The sequence below is a fragment of the Panthera onca genome, chromosome B1 (genome assembly GCF_046562875.1).
Source record: "Panthera onca isolate mPanOnc1 chromosome B1, mPanOnc1 haplotype 2, whole genome shotgun sequence".
Lineage (NCBI taxonomy): Eukaryota > Metazoa > Chordata > Mammalia > Carnivora > Felidae > Panthera > Panthera onca.
Genome location: NC_138342.1, coordinates 132,139,532 through 132,163,979, shown reverse-complemented (window position 1 = coordinate 132,163,979; position 24,448 = coordinate 132,139,532).

Sequence of the window (24,448 nt, the reverse complement as noted above, 5' to 3'; positions counted from 1 at the left end):
AGGAGTTGCTGTAAGATCCTTAAAACCTCACTAGGTGGAGATGTTATCTTATGAGATACAAAAGATGGTTCCTGGAAGTAAGTAGCCTGGAGGATTATTTTACATTTCTAGCTTTCTTTGTTTCCTTCCACCCAACACTCCCCCATATAAAGAAAAACAAGCAAAGGCTTCTGAATAGGAACTAGTCAGGCCATAGAGCCTTGCTTAGATGAAGACAGTGCTATTTAAAGATGCTTGCAACACTTACGTTGTATGTCCTTTTTGGTCATGTTTCTTCTAAAGGTATATTTTTGAAGATGTATTTTTCAAATGCTATAAAAACTATATTCTCTGTATGTACAAGTAAAGGAATGACCTTTAACTTTATTTCCAAAGGCTCATAGAAAAGAGATTAAATACCTTTAGAACTAGAATTCTTTTTCAGGAATCAATTCCAAATTAGGGTCTGTTATACGTTTATTTGCAAGTTTATGGGAAAAGGAGATCCAAATTAATAGGAAGAATGAAAATAAGTGATATAGACATATTTTTTACTGAAAAGAAGCCTAAGGTTGGATACTTGTTGGTAATGGAGAAAATAGAAAGGGACCTCTACATGACTGTGGGTTGCAGGAAGAAAAAATTATCAATAAAAATTGGAAGAGATATAAAAACTAGAGTTGGTTAAAATAGTCTGGATATCATGTAAATGTGGTTTTTCTCATATGAAATGTAGTTTTTTGGAATAAATATCTTCATATACCTTCTGTAAAATACAAACCCCCAAAAAGGAAGAAAAGCAATGAGAACTCTGTATAAATGTTTAAAGTGCAATTTAGTCCTAATAAGAGAAATGAAAGGTCAATGGTTTCATACAAAAGAGCACCGTGTAGTATTAGAGATTCCTCCCTCCATATTTGGCAGTGATGGCCCGGATCCACCAAAAACATGGCAACGGTTTGCATATTTATAGAATTAACGATCTTTCTACAGGACACAGCTTGGGAACTAAGCACTATCTTTTCATCTGATGACTCTTCATTCAAAATGATATCTCAAAAACACTTTCAGAAGTATGGGGGCTTTTATTTTTTTAATCTCAAAGTAAATGGGTTTATTCCAATTCACTGACCCTTGTTTGATGCTTTCTGCTTGACAGATTAATTTGAACTTTTGATGACTATGGGATGTAAATGTCAGCATCAAGATGGTTATAAGGTGGAATAGATGCTTTTCCCAGCGGTGGGGATGGTCCATCCCGAGCCATCTTTATATGCATTCAGTGTACCTCCTGTGATTAACAACCTATCTTTTCAAGGCAACAAATTAGAAATAGATATTTTGGGGCATAATTAATGGTCTATAGAGGGACCAAACCTGTAACTAAGACCTCACTTAATATAGGTGCTGACGGAAGCAGTAGTAAAGCCAAACTTTGCTGATTGGATTTAGTTATTAGTTAACATCAAGATCCAGTCATCTAGTTATTATTTTTTTAATCAACTACAATATTATAAATAGTGTTAGACAATCCCAGAAAATCATCTTTTTTCCCCTTTGAAAAATACAGACTTCACTCATCTGAAAAACTAACATATGTAAAAAATAACTTTTTGATTAAAAACTTAAACACTTGGGGGCACTCAGGTGGCCCAGTTGGTTGAGCATCAGACTCGATGTCAGCTCAGGTCCTGATCCCACCAGGGCCACGGGATCGAGCCCCTCACTGAGCTCCGAGATGCTGAGTGTAGAGGCTGCTTAGGATTCTCTCTCCCTCTGCCCCTCCCCGTGGCTCATGCTCCGTCTTTGTCTCTCAAAAATAAAATGAAAAAAAAAATTTTTTTTTAAACACTTGGTTAGGAAGAGAGAGCGATGAACTCTTTCCTGTGTTCTCTCACTTGAGAAGCTTATCTCATGGGAGCAACTTTTGTAGGTAACAAATTACAGTGGAACTAGAGCTGACAGACACCCTTGCATGTTTGTCTGGCTGGGCGAGCCAGAACGACTTGCCCCAAAATCACAGAGTCAGTTAGTGGAAATACTGGATCTCCAGCTTCTCTCTTCTGACTTTCAGTCTTAAAACCTGGCTCTCACAGAAACTTTTAAATTGTACTCTTAACTTCTACAGCGTTTTTTTTTAAAGCCATCATAAATACATTCGATGAAGAAAATCATTTTGGCTGAGGACAACAGGGTCAGCTTTGGTTCTGGGACATTAGTGCACCTGGCCATAAAGGATGTGTGAGGCAAAGCAGTTTCTTGGGTATTACATTTCTTTCTTCACACTCGATGTGTGGTACCCTCCCAAGGTGACTCCAGCTCTGCCTACCTAACTCAGTTATTGTCTTAGCAGAAGCAGCAGAGGGGGACTCCTTGTGTTTGCCTAGGAGAACGTTTTTGCATTTTCTCAAATGCAGGGCACTCTTAAGGGGGAAGTAGAATACCATTACAATCCACAATGCAGTCTGTGTTTTAAATTAAAGCATCAGATCTTTCCAATAAAGCATTTGCTTTAATTTGCATTGATCTACTTATATATAGAGATCTACAATCTCCAGGGCATCCTTGAGATCACTGGCCTTTTATGTTTTGCCAACTTTTACTTATTCCATTCCTATCCTCATTCTTAATAAGTGGGATACATTTCCCTCTCAACCTGCATCTTATAGCACTACTGATTTACTAAGCCCTTGAAAGAAAGAAAGAAAGAAAGAAATTACATACATAAGGGATCTTATTCTGTTGGGAAAATGTATGTAAATGTAAACTGTGGAAACAAGTACAATGTGTAATTCTGATTTTCATCAGGACTGCCCGGTGCACATGGGACAGGCTAACCAGACTGGATTAGAACTGCTTCTTTGGTTCAGCCCAGCAGCCTTATGTAACCCAGACATGGGGCTTTAGTACTAGAATAACTAAGAGACAGAGGAAGTCTGTAGTATGTGTTTAGAGGGCTAGGAAGTGGGTGAATAGTATATATGTCAATTAGAGGTATAGAAAGAAAGAAGGAATGATCAGCAGAATGACTATAAGATGTAAATTCAGAATGCTTTGTTTTCAGAACAAATATTAATAGCATCAACTCATATTATTGAAATTTTACACCGGTTTGTTTTTCTTGCTACTTACTTACTACATGCAACAAATTAAATATATTTCTTAGTTTATATGTGTAGAAAAGTCTGTTTCATATATATCTTATATGTAGGATGGTATTGAAAAAAAAAAGCACTGGAATTAGAGCCAAAAAATCTATATGCCAAGTTCAGCTCTTCTTTTTCCAGTTGTATATGGCCTTGGTCAACTCACTTAACCTCTCTGAGCTTCAGTTTTCACGGTTGTCAAAGAGTCATAACACCAACCGCCTCACAGCTAGGTAGCGTAACATGAATTAGCAGGTAAAAATACCAAGCCCCGTAGCACCCACTTCATTTGTGGGATGTGAGATTTTACGTGGCATTTTTAGAATTTTTGGTTGTTTGTTTGTTATTATAATTTTAGAAGTTTAAAAATAGACATTTAGGGGCGCCTGGGTGGCTCAGTCGGTTAAGCGTCCGACTTCGGCTCAGGCCATGATCTCACGGTCCGTGAGTTCGAGCCCCGCGTCGGGCTCTGTGCTGACAGCTCAGAGCCTGGAGCCTGTTTCAGTCTGTGTCTCCCTTTCTCTCTGACCCTCCCCCGTTCATGCTCTGTCTCTCCCTGTCTCAAAAATAAATAAAATGTTAAAAAAATTAAAAAAAAATAGACATTTAAAAAACTAAGTGCGGGGCTCCTGGGTGGTTCAGTCAGTTAAGTGTCTGACTTCAGCTCTGGTCATGATCTCAGTTTGTGGGTTCGAGCCCCGCGTCAGGCTCTGTGCTGACACCTTGGAGCCTGGAGCCTGCTTCGGATTCTGTCTCCCTCTCTCTCTGCCACTCCCCCGCTTTCTCTCTCTCTCTCTCTCTAAAATATAAATAAACATTAAAAAGTTTTTAAAAAATTAAGCGCAATGTACTTTCTCACAACTCAGAATTGATTACTGTTAACATCTGGTCATATTTGCCTTAAGTCTTTTTTTATTAAAAAAAGTATATATACACATGCACACATAAGATAAAAATTAAATCCTCTTAGGCCTCCCATTTATTCCCTTTGCCCACTGATTGGTTCATTTATTCAACATACATTTATGGAGTGCCTACTATGTGCCAGGCGCAATGCTAACTGCAAGGGTGGGAATTCATGGTGAACAAGACAGACAAAAATCCTCGCCTTCACTTTACGGTAGCCACAGTGACTTCCTGATTATTCTTGACTATACTAGGCAAACTGCTGTCTCAAGGCCATTACTCTTGCTGTTCCATGACCTTGGAATGTGCTTCTTACACCTGGCCAACTGGCTGGCTATTCCATCCTCTGTATGGCTTTATTCAAATTCCCCTTTCTCCGTAAGACCCTCCAAAGCCATACTCTGTAAATTACATCCTTCTTCCCCATCACTCACAAGCTGTATCTATCTCTGCTTAATTTTTCTCCACCATCTAACTCTCTCTATTTGATCTGGCTGTTATCTGTCTCTCCTACTAAAATACAGGATCCAGGAAAGCAGAGATTTGTGTCTATTTTATCCTTGCTGCCTCTCCAGTGCTTAGCACAGTACCCTTAACAATTATTTGTCAAGTGACACAAGAGTGAATAAAGGACTAAAAATTAGAGGCACCTAATTTCTTCTCAAATCTGAATGCTTAAAGTGACTAAATGAAAGTATACTTCCTATGTGATTTGCCAAATTACTAAAATGTAGAAAGACATTATGTCCATCTCCCTGCTTCTATGGAAAAACTAGAGTACTGATTTTCAAAATATGAGCAAAATGACTTTCACAATATCAGGATTTAGAGAAGTTATGGATAAAGAATTTTGAAGCAGATAGAAATGGGACTCCAAAATTAGCTTTTGGACAATTTAAACTGTTCTGTTTATTTATCCCTGGATTTGAAATTACCATGAATCTTAAATTCCTGAAGACCCCCCAAGGAAATTTTACAGCCAGTCTTCTCCTTAGCCTCTTGAAGTATACTTGGCTGGCACAATAAAAGAGTCCTACCCCAGGCATCAGTGAAAGAGTAGTTCAGGGACATGAGCAACATTGTTCAACAAATATTTGTCTAACACCTACTGCTCTCTAAGCACTTAGTAAGTCTAATGAGTTATATTTCAAAATACTTTAGTCACAGCAGTACAGTGGAAATACAATGGGCTTTGGAATGAGACAGTTCAAATTCTGGCAGTGTAAGCTTGGCCATAAATTATTTAGCCTCTCAAAGTCTTCATTTTCATATCAATTACACATACAACAAAGTTGCCTGCTTTGAATGTTGGTAGTCTAGATGAAATAAGACACTGTATCAGTCAGGATAAACAGGATAAATAACAAATAATCCCACAAATCCCAGCTCAAAATGACAAAGGTTTGTTTCTCTCTCGAGCTACAATAGCTGTGGTTCTACTCCCATGCAGCCATTCCCTTACTCAGGAACAGAGACTGATGGCGAACAGCTAGATATCACATTGCGGGCTGCCCTGGCAGAGGGAAAGGACAATCTCACAGGGGCAGTTAAATGCCAGATTTCAAACTGACACACATCCTCTCAACCACATTTCATTAGCTGGGACTGGTCACACAGTGCCACCAACAAAGGGGCCTACAAGGTACAATGTGGGCACCTGCATATTTGCTGAGCAGCAGAATCAACAACCACCACCGATATTAAACATTGAGTGTCTAGTGTAACATCTACCCCAGATCTGTCCCTTTCCTCTCTCCAGGCTACACCTTGCATGCCTTCTTGTTGGTTAAGCGGAGCTACCTCTATTTCAAAAACATTATCTTTGTATTCACAGACAAAAAAAAGTTTTTTTGTTTTTTGTTTTTTGTTTGGTCTGGTTTTGTTTCGAGATCCGGAAGCATTTTATTGACCTGGTGGAGCAGAGATATTCGTCTAGCAGCTCGATTGCAGATACTCCCCTGACTCTCCCATGTCCTTTCAGACAGGTTTGTGAAGGGGACCCTCTTATGGCAAAGAGACTTTCAGAGTCCCTCCAAGGACACCCAGGGCTTCCCTTGGTGTGGCCTGAGGCCTTAGTCGTGGGCGCTGGCTTTCAGCATTGCTTTGTACCTCCCTGTCATCTTGGGTAATGACATCAGGCCTGGGCAGGGGACCTGCTCTTCTACCTCGCAGATGAACTCCCACAGGCAGTATTTTTGGGGACCAAAGTGGGCTAGGTGAGTTCAGTACAATGCTTGAGCTAGAAAATGCTCCATGGAAAAATAATTATATTATCAAATTAATTTGAGAAACACCACATACTATATCCCTTCTTCAAAATTGTCATCGCTTAGTAGCTTATTAGAAGTTCAGAGGTGTCCTATGGGCCACCTGGGTGGCTCAGTCTGTTAAGCGGCCAACTTCAGCTCAGGTCATGCATGATCTTGAGGTCTGTGAGTTCGAGCCCCACATCGAGCTCTATGCTGACAGCTCAGAGCCTGGAGCCTGCTTTGGATTCTGTGTCTCCCTCTCTCTCTGCCCCCTCCCTTGCTCACGTTGTCTCTCTCTCTCAAAAATAAGTAAAAATTAAAAAATTTAAATTAAAAAAAGTAAAATGTTCTCATGTAATATTAACAAAAGTAATAAAAATCATATTTTATTCTGCTATCGTGAACATGTAATATAATTCTTTTGTGAAAAGAAAAAAAGATAATGTAATTTTTAAAAAAATCAGATAATTTACTTTTTTCTCTGTGCTGTGGTAGCAGCCGTCAGTATGTACAGGGTTCAGAAGAGGCCGGCCTCCGGCATCCTCTGTTATGGCGAGAAGAAGATCTGATTGGACCCCTATAAGACCAGAGAAATAGCCAATACCAACTCTAGTCAGCAGATCCCAAAGCTGATCGAGGATGGCCTGATCATCTACAAGCCCATGACTGTCCATTCCCAGGCTTGATGCTAGACAAGGGCAAGCATCCAGACACAGGTAAGCCAAAGCGTACTGCCAATGCTCAAATATCTGAGATTATGTGGATGAGGAGAATGAGAACTCTGTGCTGGCTGCTCAGAAGACACTGCAAATCTTAAGACTGGCAGTCACCTGTATCACAGCCTGTACCCGTAAGTGAAGGGGAGCATGTCCAAGAGCAGGTGGATTCTCCTGCAACAAACACATCACTAGTTGATAATAGAAGCAGCCCCCAGGAATCTCCAACTAGGCTGAGACCAGCAGAGCTGAGGCCAAGGAAGCACACGGTGCCTTGAGGAGTCCCCTCAGACCAAGGATGAGCTCATCGAAGCTATCTGTCCGAGAAGAGATCAAGGCATAAACTGGCCCCTCTTTTGTGTGTATTCTGTAACCTAGGCAGTTACATAGATCAATCACTCGGTAAAATTAGCCTTCATCTGCCACAGAAAAAAGAGAACTTAGTAATAAGCCAAAGAAACGTGTGTTACGTGTAGTTTTAGTAAGCCGTCTGTTTCTTCATTATGTACCATTTATCTTGTCGGAACACACCCTCCTGATAAATGTAAAGTGCAAAAACAAATCTAGATTCTGCTTACTCTGAGAACTAGAATCACCATGAATGGGGATAGTTCTTACTATGGAGTATATGCTGTCACCTAAGGTCAGCAGGAGGTCAGCTAGAGCCTTGTGTTGCATTTAGTAAGGATTTAATGCTGGACTCCTCTTTACAATAGAAATCTACCTCGTTAATCAAAAGACAGGAAAAAACTTTCATCTTAATTTAAGCAAAATTCAAATGTTCTATATGTGCAGACTTGCAATAAACATTTATTATTTTCAACAGAAACTTGAGCATAAAATACTGACTGAAAGAATTGTTTTGAGAACAGACTTAATGGACAAATAAGAGTAATTTACCTGAGTGTATTTGCAAGTAAATGGGTGTGAGTAGCTTGAGAAGTACTTGAGATCCTTAAAATGATTGTCTCAAGTAATTTAAATATTCTCTTTTGTAATCTGGAATCTTGAATACATTACCAGTTTTCTTAAATTCAAGTGGCATTAAACCTCAACCATCTTTGTCAATAGTGTCACGGAATACAAAGTGTTGCTCTGAATTAATGAGGTTGTAAGGTCTATTGGTATATAATTGAGCCTCATTTTTTTTAATGAAATTAAAAATTTTTTTTTCAGGAATAGAGTTTCGTGATTCATCGCTTACCTATAACACCCAGTGCTCATCCCAACAAGTGTCCTCCTTATTGCCCATCGCCCTTTAGCCCACCCCCCCCCACCCACAGCCCCTCCAGCAACCCTCAGTTTGTTCTCTGTGCTTAAGAGTCTCTTGGAGCACCTGGGTGGCTCAGTCAGTTAAGCGTCTGACTTTGGCTCAGGTCATGATCTCACAACTTGTGGGTTAGAACCCTGCATTGGGCTCTGCACTGAGAGTGTGGAGCCTGCTCGGGATTCCGTCTCTCTCTCTCTCTCTCTCTCCCTGTCTCTCTCTTTCTACCCCACTTGTGCATGCTGTCTTTCCCTCTCTTTCAAAAATAAATTAATTTTTAAAAAAAAGTTCTAAGAGTCTCTTATGGAAGCTTCTGGGTTGTTCAGTCGGTTACACATCCAACTTCAGCTCAGGTCATGATCTCACAGTTGGTGGGTTCGAGCCCCGCCTGTGTCGGGCTCTAGGCTGACAGCTCAGAGCCTGGAGCCTGCTTCAGATTCCGTGTCTCCCTCTCTCTGCCCCTCCCCCACTCACGCTGTGTCTCTCTGTCTCTCGAAAATGAACATTAAATAAAATAAACATTAAAAAAATGTTTTTTAATTTATAAAAAAAAGTCTCTTATAGTTTGTCTCCCTCTGTTTTTATATTATTTTTGCTTCCCTTCCCTTATGTTCATCTGTTTTATATCATAAATTTCATGTGTGACTGAAATCATATATTTGTCTTTCTCTGACTGATTTATTTCACTTAGCATAATACGCTCTAGTTGCATCCACATTGTTGCAAATGGCAAGATTTCATTATTTTTGATCACCGAGTAATATTCCATTGTCTGTATATATACCATATCTTCTTTATCCATTCATCAGTTGATGGATGTTTGGGCTCTTTCCATACTTTGGCTATTGTCGATAGTGCTGCTATAAACATTAGGGTGCATGTGCCCCCTTCAAATCAGCACTCCTGTATCCTTTGGATAAATACCTAGCAGTGCAATTGATGAGTTGTAAGGTAGTTCTATTTTTAATTTTTTGAGGAACCTCCGCACTGTTTTCCAGAGTGTAATTTAGCCTGATTTTATCTAAAATGAGGGAATAACAAAATTTAGTATATGACCAATTGTTAACTCCTAATGAGGTTGTCAATTTGTACATGATGAAATTAATAAGGGAAGTAGGGATTTAACACAATGGAGAAGAAAAGGATGGGGTTCTTTTATTCCTTCCCTTTTCCAACTTCTGTTATAGATTATTTTTCTGTTGATATGAAAGTTATACATTCTATATGCCTGACTTACTAAGACCTATACTTAACAACATTTGTATTTTTTTTCTCTGATTAAGACAAGGACTCTAAAACTCTCTCAGCTCCCTTTTTTTTTTACCTGCTCTCCCAACCAAATCACACACATGACTTGTTGCTGTTACATGGAATTTTCACTTTGGATTGTCACACGTGTGTGCACGTATACATGTGCACAGACACACAACTTCTTTTCTTATAAATTATTTAGTAAGTTATTTATTCAATCATAATTCCCATATATCTCATAATGACGGGTTAGATTAATTTTTTTTTTCTTAGAATATTTCCTCCAATAGTCTTTTCAAAGTTGGCCTTTGAAAACAGTCTGAGACTTGAATGCCTGACACTATCATTCTTGCTCCATCATATTTAAATAATAGTTTTGCTGTATATAAAATTTTACTTTCTCAGTTCTCTTACTCAACACCTTGAAATAGTACTTCATTTTCTTCTTGAATCCAGTGTTATCGTGAAGAAGTCTGATGTCAATTAATCTTGTTCTTTTGAAGGTATACGATTCTCTCTTTGAAGAAGCATTTATAATTTGTTTCTTTGACCTTAAATTTTATCATAATGTGTGTAGGTATGGATTTTTTTTTCTCATCCATTTTGTTCAGCTCTCTATGAGCTCCTTCACTCAGGGGACATTTCATCTTTCTTTCATTCTGGAATAGTCTCATTAATGTAATTTCATCCACGACAGCTAGTTCAGTGTAGTTCAATGCTACAGTGTTCCTTGTAAGGTCTTAGTCACATTGGCATTCTTCATTAGTAATGTGAACGGAGGCCGGGTCCCTGTATTGTACCCTTGCTGATGAATATATGGAGTTGACATCTGGCAGAGGCCAGAGAGGCTTCTGGTTATAAACTCCCAGTGCTTACAGAGTAAAGGAGGAAGCAGGGATAACTCCAGGACCAACTCTGTTGCTGTCTACTCTACACCACAGCCAGTACCTCCCTGACTGATACAATCCTCCCATTAGGTGCCCTGGTTGGTGCTGCCATATTTCTGCATCACAGCGTCGGAGTAGAAGGTTCTATTCCTCCCAGTAGAATTTGAATGAATGAAATGATATGACACTATCTCTTTCCAAAGTTTTTCCCGTGTCCTCCCAGGAACATAGGCTGCCATTCTATTATTAATTTTGGAAATGTTAGAACCAGGTTCTGGAAAATGGTTACATTTGAGGAAAGTGATTTTGCTTTTCCGTTTTATTAAAAACTTCAGAGAATAAGTTTAAGAAAATGTCTTTAATAAAGTTTCACAGATATTTTATCATCTAGTCAGAAACACAGAATGAGGCTGAATCATTTGATAGAAGGAAAATTTACCAATTACAACAAACTTTTATTGAGCACTTACTTTGTTTTGGTACTGTGCTCAGAGCTTTAAATGTATTATCTTACTTATTCTTCACTGCAATTTGATGAAAAAAACAGTATTTTTTTAATCTCTATTTTACAGGGAAGAAAACCAAAGCTTATAAAGTTTAGTTGTCTGGGTTTTTTTTTTTTTAATTAACTTTGGTGTTGCTGATATGTATAGATAAGAATTTAGCAGCCACTTTGTCTTCAAACATTGCCCAATGATAATAATTATGGAATCTCTGGAACTAGCTCTTAGTAGCATATTCCAGTACTCACAGAGCCAAAAGAAAAGACAATAACTTGGGTAAGCTGATAGACTCAGTGTTATGGAAATATGGATATAAAAACAGAGAGGTGGATTTTTTATACCCTTTTAGAAACATTGGATAAATGTTGTCTTGAAGCATGAGGTGAATTTGTATCAAAATTCTTAGTAAGAATCCCCTAAGTCATTAACATGCATCATCGTTGACTTCTGAGCACCACATTCTAAACAAAAGATGTAACTTTTCATTCAAATAACCAGCATTTTCACTAGGGTGATTATCACAGTTATTAATTACCATAATATTAAGGACATATAATGCTAAGAACTTGGAAGTTTACTTTATTCATAAAATGATGTGTATGTCCATATAAAGATACAGATCATTAAAGCCATATGGTAAGCACTTAACTGCTTTGTATTTAGAACTGGATTTACTGCCCCTAAGGCTAGCAAAATTGAAGGACTAAGTGGGACCAGTGACCTCATGCTACCCTCCTAGCAAACCTGGAAGGGACTCCAGAGACAGAATAGCCACCATGCTGAGAAACTTGTCCCTGCAAAGCTGCTGCTCACTGTGTTGCAGTAGAGAAGTATACTTCCGACTTGCAAAGCCCTGGAACAAGGTTTACCTTCTAAGTGTTTCTAAAGACTGTCCACAGTGAAGAAATGTTTCCTCTGGTAGCTAAAGGAAGAAAATTATTCATTCTGTAGACTTTGATGGACCATTTCCATGTTTGTTTGTCAGAGTACCAAACCCCGAACAATCGAAGCAAAGGTATAAAGGTATAACCGGTCTCTGGCTGGCCTAAGATATAATTGTAAAACTATCATGGCAGTAGTTCCTAAATTTGATTGTGTTTAAGAATTGTCTTAGGGAGTTGTTAAAAATGTGTATTTTCAAGATCCCTATCGAGATTTTTGAACCAGCAAATTTAGCAATTGCAATGAGGTCAGCTGCATAGAACAGAACATTCTAAAATAACTCCAACTTCCTGAATAAATTAACATTTTACTTTCTCTGGAGGAACACTGTACATATCTGATATGGTGTCACCACAGGGACTCATAGTTCTTTCTTCTTGCCTTACCACTTTACGTGCCTGGCTTCCATCCACAGAGTCACCTCATGACCCAGAAGGGCTGTTGGCCCTCTAACCATTATGTTCACTTCCAGGCTGGCAGCAAGAGAAATGGGGAAAGAAAAAGGGCACTCCTTTCCTTTCAAGGTGCCTTGCTGGTATTCCTGCACGAACACATCTGTCTTCAGTAGATTGGTCAGAACATTGTCACATGGAAAAGGCAGCCTTCTTGGCTACATTTCTTATGTAGTATTTAAATAGGTGTTTTGCTAGCCCCAACTGAGTAAGGATCATGTTACTAAAAGGGAAAGAAACAATGCTGTTGTGATCACCAGCTAGTAATCCCTGCTCCACTGTATGTGGAATGTTGTCCAAGAATCTGCAATTTTTTTAATGTTTATTTTTGAGAGAGAGAAAGAGAGAGAGAGGGAGAGAAAGAAAGAGAGGGAGGGCAGAGATAGGGAGACACAGAATCCAAAGCAGGCCCTAGGCTCTGAGCTGTCAGCACAGAGCCTGACGTGGGGCTCGAACTCCCGGACTGCGAGAGCATGCCCCGAGCCAAAGTCAGCTGCTTAACCAACTGAGCCACCCAGGTGTGCCCAGGCATCTGAAATTTTAACAGGTTTCCTTAGTGATCCTGATGTAAGTGACCAGTGGAGTATGCATTAGGGAACCACACTATAGGAAATCAGAACAAAGGAAAAAATAGAAATGGATGATACTGAGGTTTAAAAAAAAGAAGCAGTCCATTTAATGGAGGCAATCAGGTCTAACGAAACGTATACCTTAAAAAGAGAACTGGCATTTATTAAGAATGCTGGAAAATGGGGTGCGACTGTTAATAAAAAAAATTTAGGTGGCTAAGTATTGTCATATTATCATATATGGATTATTATTTCCAAGTATTTAGAACAAACCCTGAACACACATACACACACCCCAGAGACTGACCATAATTGAATCTTTCTCTCAGGTGGCATCTTGAACGCTGTAAAATCCCAGAGTTATTAATCTGATTGCTAATTACAACTCAACAGTTATTTTTGCTTTCCTAGGTTCTGATTTTAGAATAAGAGGTGTTCGTTTATGATACAAGCTGTGGTTCACATTCATGGCCTCTGTGTTAAGGCTCCACTTTCATTTTCCCTCCCTCCTCCCTTCCCTGGCTGCTTCCAAACTTTTTGTATTACCCAGATTCTACATAAAAAGCTTTTCACTGGCAGTAGCCCTTTCTCTTCATGAAGTCTTTGCTCTAAAAGAGCCAGCACATCCAGTTGCTGGAAGCCAGGCCAGCCTGGCCACTGCTGGGGTTTCCAAAAGGTCATTGGAACGGGCAGACCAACTAAACAACCATCTGTGGACCTTGGGGCCTGACGCTCTGCCAGCATAGGAACCTCATGCAGCACCCCAGAACCCCACTGGTTGGGCCCTGGGGAGCCAAATAGCTGTTCGGCTTCTGAGAGCCAAGTTGCTGTGCAGGAACTGAGGAAAGGGAATCCCTTCGGTAAACATTAACAGAAAGAATTGGTGTGTAGGTCCCAGAAGGAACTGTAAGCCTAGAAATACTGCTCAGAGTGTGGAAGAGGCAATACTAACTATAGCCTCTGGGTTACCATTTATGAAGCACATCTCTGTGCCGAGCCCACTGAAAGGCTCAACATCCTTTAACCTTCACAATTATCTTGAGAGGTAAGTCATTTCATCTGCCGTCTATACTTGAGAAAACTAAGAATGAGATAGTTCGCCAAAGACTCTCAGCCGGTCAGGAGCAAGACTCAAAGCCAGACCTTTCCATTTGCCACAGAGGCTCCCTGATAAAGATGGAACAGAACCATAGGGGGAAAGTGAAATGATGGTGGGGAACCACAAATTAATGTGATACTGTTCATGAAACAACAGAAAAATCAAAGGATGAAACAAAGCCAACATTTCCAATATAAATATATTTTGTTCCTAATAAATCTAGAAATACAATCATTTTGACAGTCTCCCATAAATTAGATGGTGGACAGACAGGAAGACTTGTGAGACAAAACAGGTTGTTTCACCAATAATAAGAGTATTTATGGGAATGTGTGCCTGCTACAGCAGCTAGGTGGACAACAGGCCCACACTCTGGGACTACCTCAGACTGGTGCTTTGCCAAAACTTCTTTTTTTTTTTTTAATACGTTAGTTAGCTATCTGGACAACAGAAGAAATTTAGCAAGATGGAGAAAAGAAAGATCGTTTCTACCTTCAACCCAGAACCAAGTCTTAAGAACCAAGATTTTAAACTAGGACATGAGAGGCACCTGGGTGGCTCGGTCAGTTAAGTGTCCAACTTCAGCTCAGGTCACGATCTCACAGTTTGTGGGTTCGAGCCCCGCGTCAGGCTCTGTGCTGACAGCTCAGAGCCTAGAGCCTGCTTCGGATTCTGTGTCTCCCTCTCTCTGCCCCTCCCGTGCTCATGTGATCTCTCTCTCTCTCTCTCTCTCTCTCTCTCAAATAAATATTAAACAAAAATTTAAACTATGACACGAGATGGTCTGTAGAGATAAGCAAAGGATTAAACAAGAAATTTACAACGCTTACTGATGAGTGCCATGTTTATGCCCATAAACCACAGCCCAAATATCACCATTAACGCTGTCAGACATGAGATTATGAGAGGCAACACAGAGCCATCCTTGGCCTTCTGGTAGTAAAGAAAGACCTGGGCCTTGTTGTCCACATCCATAGCACATAAAAGCAACTTGCACTCAAGTACTCAATGTATACGTGTTGAAAGGAAGAAAGTAAAAAGAAAAAGAATAAAAGAATGCTTGAATGGAAATCCGCTGAGGATCTAAAAATGAGAGAACGTTCTTGCTTTGGCTGACCATCCATAGGGGAAAAAAACACCCTGGGAGACAGTGAAATTGTACTCATTTTTTTACAAGTTATTAAACACTATACCAGACACTTAGAAATACTTTAAAAGAGCATATAGTTTAATTTAGGAGCTGGATAGACCAGCTGTCAACTAGGCAAATGCACTGATTTCAAACCTGCAGCATGTGGTGTCGTGGGTGATCTCAGCCTCTTGAGCTTGGCCATAGCCCCCATTTTAGAATCACAAAGGCAGCTGCTGGGCCTGCATCCACCAGTTCAGCCCCCCTGCAAGTGTTGTTTCTCTCTTTCTTCCCTCACATTGCTGTGAACATTTGGTCTGGGACTTAACGGGTGCCCAGCGGGGCCACACGAAGCTGGGAGGCCTGTACTTACGCAAGTAGGCCAATGGTGTGGCTTTCCAACTGGTGCCATCCTGAGCCATTGCCCCACCTGTCTCCCACTTTTGCCTCCTGACACATGCCCATCTCCTAGGCTAATTTCCTCTGTAAGGCCTCACCCTTCAGACCTGTCACCCCTGTCTTGCCTTCTCAATGGTGCCATCAGCAGGGATTCTAGGCCATGGTTCACAAGAACAGAGGCTAGAGGAAAAACGTTTAAAACTGTAGGAGGATATTCAATCCTGTCCGTTCTCTGAAGACGGCCAAGACAGATTTCTGCTGAGTCAACAACGTTGCATACATCACACCTGCAGCTAACGTCCTTCAGTCTGGAACCCAGGTCTGTCATTGTGATTCTACCACTCACGATAAACCTGGAAGTTTTATTTGAGAAGGACTTTCACTATTCCCGTTGATGGAAAGCCAGCATAGTTCATTTGCCACCACCATTTCTCAGCTTTTCAGGGTTCACCAGTGGAGTTCCAGGGCTATAATTTGGAATGTGAGTTGCATTACCCAAATAATACGTCCCAAATAATAAGATGTGCAGTTAGGGAACGGTGTGTGCATCTGTGTGCTTACCAACAAATGGATGGGAGAGGGACACCCCTGTTATTATTATTACAGTCTTTTGTTTTATCTTAATGTCTGTCTTGACATTGCTTCACAAAAGGAAGCTGCCTTATAATGTTTGTTTATTTTTGAGAGGCAGAGAGAGATCGAGTGCAAGCAGGGGAGGGACAGAGAGAGAAGGCGGCATAGAACCCCAAGCAGGCTCCAGTCTCTGAGCTGTCAGCACAGAGCCTGAACCCACGAACCATGAGATGATGACCTGAGCTGAAGTCAGATGCTTATCCGACTGAGCCACCCACACGCCCCAGGGAAGCTGCCTTATAAACAGCTCACTATGGAATACAGAGTGTTCATTGTATTGTCCACTTATAAATTCCATGTTGTCCAAATCATAGGACGGCCAAATATGAACAGTATCTGGTGTAACTGGGCACACTTTACATACCTTAACAGAACTAAAACCACACATCAGCTGTGTAGGCTGAACTTTGCTATTCCAGGGACAGGGACCTTACCTTTCTTGTGTTGAAGATCTTAAGAACTGTTACATCCTATTGAACTTCAAACTCTACAACCCAAAAGCACAGGTAAGGAGAGGCATGTGAATGTGTCCCCTTCTCATGACAAGACACTGGTTAGATGTAGCAGTATGATCTTGGAAAGAAATTGATCATCTCATTTATTTGGTTGTCCACAATTAAGGCAATGTGATATGATATAGAATTTGGAGTAAAGATACCAAGGCTTGAGTCCTGATACTACGTTGCTGACTTCAGGATCATGAACATTGGACCTGCTTAGTGTCAATTTCCTTGACTATAAAACAAGAATAACAACTTCGTGGCTAAAAACTAAATCGTTTAATATTTATATGCCCAGTTTCTTTCTTACGGGGTAATAACTTTTTTAATATTTTAAAGTTTATTTATTTTGAGAGAGAGAAAGAGAGAGAGAGAGCATGGAAAGGGCACAGAGAGAGGGAGAGGGAGAGAATCCCAAGTAGGCTCCTCTCTATCAGTGTGGAGCCCGATGCTGGGCTTGAACCTATGAGAACCATAAGATCATGACCTGAGCTGAAGTCAGATACTTAACTGACCCATACAAAGTAATAATTATTAAATAAGCAAATGTGTGTGATAGCACTTTATAAAATAATAAATGAGAAAATGTTAGATATTTTATTTTTTTCTTAATTTTTTTTAACGTTTATTTGTTTTTGAGAGACAGAGACAGACAGAGCACAATTGGGGGAGGGGCAGAGGGAGACGGAGACGCAGAATCCAAAGGCTCCAGGCTCAGAGCTGTCAGCACAGGGCCAGATGCAGGACTCGAACTCCCAAACCGTGAGATCACAACCTGAGCCGAAATCAGGAGCTTAACAGACCGAGTCACCCAGCCGACTGAGTCACCCAGGCGCCCTGAATGTTAGATATTTTCGAAAGCCACTTTCAACTCAGTTCTTTTTTTTTTTTAAATGTTTTTATTTATTTTTGAGACACAGAGACAGAGCATGAGCAGGGGAGGGGCAGAGAGAGGGGGAGACACAGAATCTGAAGCGGGCTCCAGGCTCTGAGCTGTCAGCACAGAGCCCGACGTGGGGCTCGAACTCACAGAGTGTGAGATCGCGACCCGAGCTGAAGTCAGACGCTCAACCGACTAAGCCACCCAGGTGCCCCTCAGCTCAGATAGTTCTAACCCTACGGTCATAGCATGCCTTCACGTTGAGAGTAAAAACTCATCTTTCACCCCGTAGCCCCTTTACCAAGTTCAGTGACTACTCTACAGTAGACACTCAGTACAAGTGAGCGGGATGAGACTCATGCAGCAGAATCTGAATTCTCTGCCGTGGGAATGAGTTTGCTGCCTTGCCCTGCCAAAAAGGAGTTAGTATCCTAAGCCTGTGAGTACAAATGTGTGGAGTGGTTGGTAAGTGAACCCCACAGATTCTGGGTACCTAAGAGAGACCTCCCTGACCCCACCACATCTCCCTCATACCAGGACAAATTTGTACCTAGGAGCACATCCTAACGTACTGACTTAGGAGCACATGTTGTGAATGACGTTCACTATTAGTCACTGTAACCACAAGTCAACTGCCACTTGGAGGCAGTTGACTATAAATCAGCTTGGCACAGAAGTGGTTAACGTTCCACAGTTTCAGCATACTACTTAAATAAATCTTAAAACTTTCATGCTCTCCTAAGCCAGGTTCTCAGTCGCTTAACCCCTTGTTGGGACTTCTAGCCTTGGGTTTTCTGAGAGCAAAAGGAAAGCAGTGAAAATTGATTAAAAAGGAAAAAAAAAAGCTGTGACAGAACCAACATTCTCAGTGACATGGGCAGCCATGAGAGGCACTGCAGTTGGCATTAGCTGTTTGAGAGAGGGAATATTTCTGCCTGCCTGGCTTGTTGGACAAGAAGGGTAAGCCAGGTCCTCCCCAGCCTCCAGGTGGCTAAAAATATAATTTCCGATGTATGCCTTGATGTGAAAAGTATTCTAATCTGTTCTCACTTGAGGTAGTTCGATGGTACTTTCTAGAAGCAAATGAAGTTTGAGCTGTGTTTATATAGCTGTTCTACTCAGTGTGACATATTTTGAAATATCAGGGCTGTCTGATTCCTGCACATTATGAAATCAGCGCTAAATAAACAACACAGGAGTTAAAAAAAAAAAAAAAAAAAAAACTTTCATGTTCTGGTCTCTTGGTGAGTGTCCATTCTGCATGTTGCATCAGTTCACCTTGAGCTGAAAAGTCCCGACGAACAGGCAAAGTCGCTGATAGCCGTATGTAGCACCTGAGTCTGGACATGGTGGAAAGATGAACACCTAGCTGCCTTTTTCACAGGGAAAAATAGAGATGAAGTTCCAAGAATGAAAATGGGCTCATCTTTGCCTAAGTAAAATAAAATAAAATAATATAATATAATAAAAGACAAAAGATAAAAAAGAAATATAAAAGATAAAAAGGAAATATAAAGATGATAGATAAAAGATAAAAAGGAAACCAGCAAATTTACAAATTGTATTAAATTATATATTTTTTTGTTTTGTTTTGAGAGAGAGAGAGCACTCAAGTAAGGGAGAGGCAATGATAGAAGGAGACAGAGAATCCCAAGCAGGCTCCTCACTGTCAGTGCAGAGCCTGGCGTGGGGCTTCATCTCAGGAACCATGAGATGACCTGAGCCGAAATCAAGAGTTGGATGCTTAATCGACTGAGCCATCAAGCGCCCTTATTTAATTAGTCTTAATTGTACTGCAGGGAGGTAAACTTCCAAGTGCTCACGTGAAGTCCTGATTACAGCTTTTTCAGGTCATGCCCACTCAAGCCATGTAGCCCTCTCACACAGTGACTTAAATTTTTATTTCTGTCTCCTTAAAAGAAGACGAAGACTAAAGTTCATCCATCCCACCCATTCCCACTTTCTAGTACAAACCAAAGGACGGACCTACTTTGGGGAGATCAGTCTGAGGCCTGGCAGGAAAATCAACTAAAGGACCATATTCAGAGAATCACTGCTTTAAAAGAAAGTCTTCCTGGGGAGCCTGGGTGGCTCAGTTGGGTAAGTGTCTGACTTCTGCTCAGGTCGTGATCTCACAGTTCGTGGGTTCGAGCCCCGCGTCAGGCTCTGTGCTGACAGCTCAGAGCCTGGAACCTGCTTTGGTTTCTGTGTCCCCCTCTCTCTCTGCTCCTCCCCCATTCATGCTCTCTCTGTCTCTCAAAAATAAATAAACATTAAAAAAAAGAAGAAGAAGAAAGAAAAAAGAAAGTCTTCTTGTTGGTTTTTCCACCTATTGCTGAGGTGTGCAGAGAATAAATGCCAAGAGCATATTTTCTCAAAAGCTCTTTTGAGAAAAGATATCCGTAGCACTTGTTTTCAGAGTGGTCAGGAGAATGAGCACCAAAAGCAGAGAAATCTGAGCTACAGAAGGAGGGGTACCAGTCCTCAGAGCAGGTGCAGAAAGAAGGAGTGGGCTACTCACCCCCCTGAGGAGCTAGTCCCTCGGACTGTTGTGGCACTCTAAATTCATTTCCTTCATTCTCTTTTTTTTTTTTTTTTTTTAAATTTTTTTTTTTTTTCAACGTTTTTTATTTATTTTTGGGACAGAGAGAGACAGAGCATGAACGGGGGAGGGGCAGAGAGAGAGGGAGACACAGAATCGGAAACAGGCTCCAGGCTCCGAGCCATCGGCCTAGAGCCTGACGCGGGGCTCGAACTCACGGACCGCGAGATCGTGACCTGGCTGAAGTCGGAGGCTTAACCGACTGCGCCACCCAGGCGCCCCTCCTTCATTCTCTTTATGTTTAGATTTTCCCCCTGTCTTGTCTTCTGCCTTAAATTCCTTTGTAGCATTCAAGAGCATTGTCACAAATGTTATGGTCACTTGAAGTCCTTCCTTATCCAGGAAAATGAAAAGAATTGGCCATAGTTAAATTCCCCAGGGGTTATTTGTCCGTGACTTGCCAGAAGTAAAGTGGAGAGACATGTGGGTGCAGTGGTGGAGTGGGGAGCTGGCTTAGGGGAGTCCTGAAGAGGAAGTAAATTTTGATGTTGCTCAAGCATGTAGCAATTGCTACCTTTTCTGTTTCCACCCAGCAGTGAGGCACCCGGTCAGGTCAGATGTCTGGACCAACAAGGAGCTTAAGTCCTGGTTCTTCTGGTTGAGCAGATCCTTAGGAGATGGCTGTAGGCTGAGCCAGGCCTAGCAGACAAGAGCCGTTTATCTGATAAATTTTGGAGTTTCGGCTCATTGTTTGACTCAGTATAAACAAGAAGACTTACTTAGGAATACTAACACATTCTTCTTCAAAGAAGAGGTGATTCAGCCAAGTAGCAGATGAAATGATCTCAAAATTCTACAAGTACTGAGGTCAGCACAGAACTAACAGATAAGAAGCCATTATTTTGCATGACATCCGTTGAACATGTTAGCCACTTGGCTTTGTTTAACCTTCCATTGTAATTTTTTATGACTGTTTTAATTGCAGAGAATCTGAAGTACTTATGAAGCTGTGATGGCCCCAAAATTCCAATAGCATTTGAATCTGAGTCTTGCACTGTGTGTTGATGTCTCCATCATTCTGTGAAAGGGAAGACGTGGTGATGGACTCCCCTCAACAGATTGAATGAGAGCCCAAGGCTCCAGAGTCCCGTGCAGTGTGGTTTTTGTTTCTACGCCTTCCCCCTTCTCCTGACCCTATCAGAATTTCCATCTGAATATGGGTTATTTTCAAAGAAGACAATAGAAATGGGAATGTTCACTGATTTCACTTAACCCTCTGATAGTAATCACTGCTCTGAAAGAAAAGCACCGTTCTGATATTATCACAAAAACAGCGCTTGTCCCTCAGGAAACAATTATGAAAACTTAACTTATGCTTTTTAAACGAGGCATAAAGCCTTTCAGAGTGTATTCACAGTATGTTCCCTTCCAAAGAATACTCAAGGGAAAGCAGAGATGTCATATATTATACTGCTTTCTGAGTCTTCGGGCTTTATTGGTTTCCTTCCTTTTCCCACCAAACCACTACAAAAGTAAGCCCGCACTCATTTTCCACTTACGTTTCAACCCACGATCTGCCTTTTCCCCTAACCTCCTAACAACCCCCGTACCTAGCATTAGTGGGATGTTTATTCATCAAGGCCACTCAGTCTCCTTTTTTGTCAAATCTGCTAGGAACAGCATTGAGGCCCGTGCTCTCTTCTATATCTCGATGCTACTCAGACTCTTAGCTTCTACAATTCACTCCTTCCTGGCCTCTTCACCCAGTGTCTCTTTGGTTTGCTCCAACCTGTGCGCCTTATTCTTCGGTCCTTTTCAGGAGCTCTTCCTGATCTTTCTTCTTCCCTCCATTTTTTTTTTTTTTTTTTTTTTGTGACCTTAGTCTTACAATCCTTCCACTTTTTTTTTTTTTTTTTTTAATTTACATCCAGATTAGTTAGCATATAGTGCAACAATGATTTCAGGAGTAGATTCCTTAGTGCCTCTTATCTATTTAGCCCATCCCCCCTCCCACAACCCCTCCAGTAACCCTCAGTTTGTTCTCCATATTTATGAGTCCCTTATGTTTTGTCCCCCTCCCTGTTTTTATATTATTTTTGTTTCGCTTCCCTTATGTTCATCTGTTTTGTCTCTTAAAGTCCTCATATGAGTGAAGTCATATGATTTTTGTCTTTCTCTGACTGACTAATTTCACTTAGCAAAATACCCTCCAATTCCATCCATGTAGTTGCAAATGGCAAGAGTTCATTCTTTTTGATTGCCGAGTAATACTCCATTGTATATATATACCACATCTTCTTTATCCATTCATCCATCGATGGACATTTGGGCTCTTTAATACTTGGGCTATTGTTGATAGTGCTGCTATAAACATGGGGGTGCATGTGTCCCTTTGAAACAGCACACCTGGGGTGCCTGGGTGGCTCAGTTGGTTGAGCATCTGATTTCGGCTCAGGTCATGATCTCGCGGTCCATGAGTTCGAGCCCCACGTCGGGCTCAGAGCCTGGAACCTGTAGCCTGTTTCGGATTCTGTGTCTGTTTCTCTGACCCTCCCCCATTCATGCTCTGTCTCTCTCTGTCTCAAAAATAAATAAACATTAAAAAAAAAAAAAGAAAAGAAAAGAAACAGCACACCTGTATCTCATGGATAAATGCCTAGTAGTGCAATTGCTGGGTTGTAGGGTAGTTCTATTTTTAGTTTTTTGAGGAACCTCCCTCCATATTGTTTTCCAGAGTGGCTGCACCAGCTTGCATTCCCAAAAATCCTTCCACTTTTTAAAATTCTTTATAGACTCCCTCAGGATGGTCTAATTCATATCCTTGGCTTCAACCACCACTGTCATGAGTCCTAAATATATCCCCATCCCTGAGCTTTGTCTAGAGCATGAGACTCCAATTTCCAATTGTCTGTATTGCCATCTATGAGACCCAAGGCTACTCAAACTTATATATTCCAAACCAAGCTTGTCTTGCTTTTTCCAAGACCAATTCTTCCAAATTAGCCAGTATGCCACATACAATCAGTTACACTTATCCCCATGCCCAGTTTTAGCCTGTTATGCTTCAGATGCATTTCTTGCCTTTCCTGGCAGGCTCTTCTGCCAGTTGGTTTCTGGCTTAGTTGGCCAACGTGAGATGCTCATGGGAGATTGGAGGGAGAGAGGAAAAGGAAAAACCAGGGCATTACACACATACACATACACGTACACATCCTGCCAGACAATACTCAGAATGGTTTGTTTTCTATGTTGAACCTATATGAAACCGCCTCCTTCTCAACCCTCAAATCAATCCATTCTCTCTTGTCCATCCTCATTGCCATTGAATTAGTGCTAGCCTTCATCATTTTTCTCCTGCATTTTGGTGATAGAATTTATGTCCTTTAAATTACATCTCCTCACCTCATCCATTCTCTACATTGTTGCAGAATGAGCTGAGATGATAATGAGATGTATCCCTCTCCTTTAAAGTAAAACAGATAGCTATCTTCAAAGGAAAATCAGTTACAAGTAACTCCTTTAGAATAGATCACCATACCTTGGGCCACGTTGGTGTACAACTTGGCAACAAATGATTGGCCCAAGGATGTCACCTGATCTGAAAGTATCAGACCTACAGGATATGAGGACCAATGGCCATGAGGTCTTCTTGCTAGAGAACTTTGTTCATGACCACCAATACTGCTTCATGACTGGTCAGTTTAATTTGATACTTTGGAAATTTTATTTTTTTTAATGTTTACTTTTGAGAGAGAGTGCCTGAGGGGAAAGGTACAGAGCGAGAGAAAGACAGAGGATCTGAAGCAGGCTCCATGCTGATAGCAGCGAGCCTGATGCAGGGCTCAAACTCATGAACTGTGAGATCATGATCTGAGCCAAAGTCAGACGTTCAACCACTGAGCCACCCAGGTGCTCCAGATCCTTTGGAAATTGTAAATGAGAGACAGCGTCCCAGCACAGTGGAGAAGAAGTAGAAGAAACACAAAATAAAGGTGTAAGGAAAACCATGAGGCAGCAGAGGCAATGATACACTGAAGGTTAGGAACAGTAGCCAGGTAGCAATATGAGTAACAGTTTTAAGCTCAGGAGAATGAAATGTCCAGGGCAGGATCTAGACTCGAGAGGAGGATGGCACTAGGGTTGTTGTTGGGTCATGGGAGAAGTTGGGAGCCGAATGGTGAGATGCGATTCGTGTAGTTCCCACTTTTCCATGTGCCCTTAAATAAACCTCCACCCATAAAACTCATGTTTCTTTTCCAAACAAGCTAATCCCACCCCTATTCCTCACGTTTCACAAAATGGCATGCTCACAAGTCTCACCTGAGGTCCTTGGAAAGTTTAGGAAATACTTCCTTTCCACTTCAGACTTTTATGAAGTCCTCCATGATCTTGCCTCTTG